Genomic DNA, 4,447 nt, shown 5'->3' on the forward strand with positions numbered 1-4,447 from the left:
TCCCTGCCTCTGGGCCATGCAGGGAAACCTGTGGGATCTCTCTCCCCACACACACACACATCTCTCTCTCTCTCTCTCTCTCTCTCTCTCTCTCTCTCACAAACACACACACACACACACACACACACACACTTTCTCTAAAGCCTCCCCTCCTCTGCCCTTAAAAGTTTCCCCAGGGTTTTATTCCAACTTTTCTCAACTCTCCACATAATCTCATCCACTTCACATCATCTCAATGACCACTTGCTTATAAATGACTCCCAAAGGACTGTCTTCAGCTCTGCATGTGTTCACCCTCCCCCTTGGTGACCTCCAGACACCCCAAATACAAACCCCAAGGCTACTTGCTTCCTGAACCTGCCCTGCCCTTTTGATCTCCAACTTCCAGAATCTTCTCAAGCTCTCAAGACCTCCTTCAAAGATCCCCTACTCAGAACTAAGCCCTGAGTAGCCCGCAGCCCCCCTGGATGCTCACACACAGTTCATCCTGGCCAGAGTCTAGAAAGTCAGCTATGCTGTGCACTCCTGTGGGAGTGCCTGCTTCCAGTCCACCTTACCCTCCCATCTGGAGCCCCACTGCCCCTGCAGGCTCCACACCGCCACTGCCACCAGCCATTCCCTCCCTTGGTCCCTCCTGTTTCGGGCGCTGACAGGTCCTAGGGAAAGGTTTGGAACCTCCATTGCCCTCCCCTCAGTGACCTGTCAGAGCTCAGACTCCTCAGAGCCTTTCTGACCCTGATTCTATTCCTGTCCTGTTATACCCCCAGGGGGGTACATGTTCACCATCCACTTGGAAAGAATTTCCTTTTTTTTTTTTTTTTTCCTTCTTGTGACTTCAGGAAAGCACAAAACCAGATGCTTGCAAAGGCTAAACCAGTCCCTGCAGCCTCTCAGCCTGGAATAGCTCCCCAGGGAGCTATTGGACCCAGGTGGCTCTGGGGGGTGGGACCTTTGGGAAGTGGGACTTGGCACTACTCTGGCTGTCTGAGCTGACCCACCTTCCCTTCCCCCATCCTGCCCCTTGGGGGAAGAAGGGCAACAAAGGGAATGTTGAACAGATCCTACGCACATTCTAAAATTGCCCTGGTCTCAGGGTTACTAAGGGGAAACCACAGGATGTGTTTGGAATCAAGAAGAAATCCAGGAAATGGAGCCACACAGGTTGAGCTTTCAGAGCCAGGAGCCAGAGGTAAGGATGCACTGGAAGCATCTGCTGGCACCTCAGCTGTGACATTTGTGGACATTTCCTTCAGGATTCACCATTCATGTATCTCCACCATACTGCTAGTGTCCACCTCTTTTGGTCTTACCAAAAACCAGAGAAGGAATCTCAGTTCCTTTTCCTAGAGGGAATCGGATTGATCCCACTCATCATTTGAGCCAAGCCATAAGGTCAGTCTATGGATTGACTAATTTGGGGTCAGGCCTATCAGCAGGGGCAGCCAGATGGGAGTGGGATGGGCCAAGTGGGACAAAACAGCCTACTGTGCACCAACCTGTGAGAAGCAAGTCTTTCCCAGAGGGAGCAGGACTGGTCAGATAATGACATCTCTAGCACACTGGGTCAGTTACACATGCAGCAAGCAATGAGGAAGCTGATCAATATCTATATAAACCCCTGGGCATTAGCGTTCTCACTTGACAAGTTACAAGGCAAACAGGTTGCTGAAATTGCCACACTCTTTCTATCTGCTTCATAATCTGTTGAGTGAACTTTTGTCTTCTTTGTTGCTGCATCATGACTAGTGGCTCCATTTTTCAAGTTGTTATTCAAAGCAGAGAAAGAGAAGGGTCTACCTCCTTTCCTCAAGCTAGCAAAGTTTCCCAGAAACATCCCTACAACCCCCACCTCCACTCAAGGTCATATTTTCCAGAACTGGGTCACATGACCACCCTGCACAGAGACCGGAAAAATAGGTGTGATTGGTTTAAAGCTGGAGTCCAGAAACTCTACAAGCCACCACCCGACTTGGTACAGCCTATGAACTATGGATAGTGGGGAAAAACAAAAGAAAAATATTTCATAACATGTAAAAATTATATGAATTTACTGCATAATATCTTCGATTTTGCTGATTGACCACAAAGCCCAAATTTTATTCCCTTTCCCTTTACAGGAAAAGTCTGTCAACCCTTGTTTTAGGGCAAGTAGGATCACTGATTGCCTTCTGTTGGGCACACTGTTACCCTGAACTAAAATCAGATTTCTGGCCCCAATAAACCACAGAGAATGGATATGGGGCAGGTAGACTTCCATGTCTGTTATATATGCCACCAACCCATTTCAAGCCTACATTCAATTATTTCACTCGAAAACAGTATAAACTAAGGGTTTCTCCCTCTCACCAGGACCCTGGCACAAAGGGATTATTCTGGAAGCGCTCTTCCTCAAAGACATCTTCCAGATTGACCAAATATGTAGGATTTTTTTTTTTTTTAACCAGGGATCGGACCCAGGGTTCTTAACCACTAAGCTACATCTGCAGTCCTTTTTATTTTTTATTTTGAGACAGGGCCTCACTAAGTTGCTGAAACTGGTCTTGGACTTGCAATCGTCCTGCCTTAGCCTCCCCAGTTGCTGGGATGACAAGCATGTGCCATCATACCCTGCTAAAGGTGCAAAATTTTGAGAGAGACCTGTGAATAGGAAAGGGGGACACCAAAAAATAACTGGCTGGCTGGGCCAAGAAGCTGACCTTAGAATTACAGCTTGAGCAAGCTGTTCTAGTGACCAGTCTCATAAAGCTAATGCAGACTGCCTAACTCACTAGGAAGTGAGGTTTATAAACCCAAGGTCATTTGCTAATATTTAATGAGAAATATAACTTAACTATCACACAAACCAACATCCCTGTGACAATAAATGAACTTGACAACAAGCCAAACCATGGCCTCAAAACCACTTAGAGAGATCAGAGGCAAAGCCAGGAAGTTCAGGGCCAGGGTTCCACTTCTGTTTCCGTGATCCATCCCTCTCCATCCTCTTGGCTAACTGACTCACACTTCATTCCCAGTCTTTCATCTTGATCTGAGCCTTGCAGTTCACTTTGCTTGTCTTTAATCTCAACTACCATGGTTCCATTTCAGAGTGGAACCCTCAAAAGACAGTCTTAAGGCTTTTATTTTCAAGTTCTTAGGAAGCAACGATGGTCACCCTAGTGGACAAACCTACAAGTGTTGAATGCCTGGGCCTTATTCAGATTAGGTACTTGAGGTTCCCTCTCCCCAGCTGTGAGCTGTACCTGACAGGTGAGGCCTACGTACCTCCTGGCACCCTTCAACCAATCAGTATACTTCAATCAACAACAAATGGTGAGGTCAGGTGAGATCACTGAACAATGCATACACTGAATACTTACTGAGCACCTACTATGTGGGGACCCATCAGCGTATAAAAGGGGAAAACCCCCTCTGCTTCCATGGTGTTCTCATTCTAGAACACACAGGAATAATAAGCAATAAACAACATCAACAAAATACACAGTAGGTTAGATGGTGATAAGCAAGAAATGCAATGGGAAGTATTGGGGATAGGGAGATCACACTTTTAGATCTAGAACCCCAAGACGTTCTCAGCTAGAAGGTGATAGATGAGAAAAAGCCTGGAGATGATAAGGTAGAGAGCCACACAAGTCCCTGGGGAGAAACATTCCAGGCAGAAGAGATAATGGGCGAAATCCTGACTTAGGAGGATATGTGGCATATTCAAAGATTAGCAAGGATGCCAGTTACTGTGTACCTTCAACAGTCCAGATAAGAGATGAGGATGCCTTTGTTAGAGAGATGGAGGTAAAGGTAATGGAAATAGGTAGATTCTAAGGAGATTCTAGAAATGAAGCAAGCATCTCCCTGTACCATACCCAAGCTCAGCAAACCCTTCCCGAACTACCATCTAGACCTGCCTGCCTTATGAGGGTCCCTTAAAATCTCAGGTAAGTTTTTTTTTTTTTTTTTAATCAAAGACAGACACTTTCAACTTAAAGTAGAATCCTGCCAATTCCTTTATAAGACCTTTTCTCTTAAAATGCCAACAAAGAACAAAACCCATCATTATGTGCAACTATAATGCAACAATAAAAAATGTGGAAAGAGAAAAAAACTAAATGGAAAAAATGAAATAAAATACCAACAGAGACCTAAAATGAGCATACAAATTCAAAATGGGTCTGAAAAATAAGGATATCAACCAACCATTTGCAAGCAGTGGGGATTTCAGGGGTGAAGAAGCTGAATTAAAAGACCTGGGGCCCTTGCCAGAGTTTTACCCTTTGCATCAAAGGCATTGTTCACAGGGGTAAAGAGAAGGTTTGATTCTCTCCACTGCCTAGATCCTTATGACTCACCCCTAGCTCCAAAAAGTCTGCCCAATCATTAAATCTATGTCCACTGTCCCACTGCCCATAAACTGCTTTCTGAGTATCTGAGTACAGGAGCCATGATTCTCCCA

The sequence above is a fragment of the Sciurus vulgaris genome, assembly GCF_902686455.1.
Source record: "Sciurus vulgaris genome assembly, chromosome: 2".
NCBI lineage: Eukaryota > Metazoa > Chordata > Mammalia > Rodentia > Sciuridae > Sciurus > Sciurus vulgaris.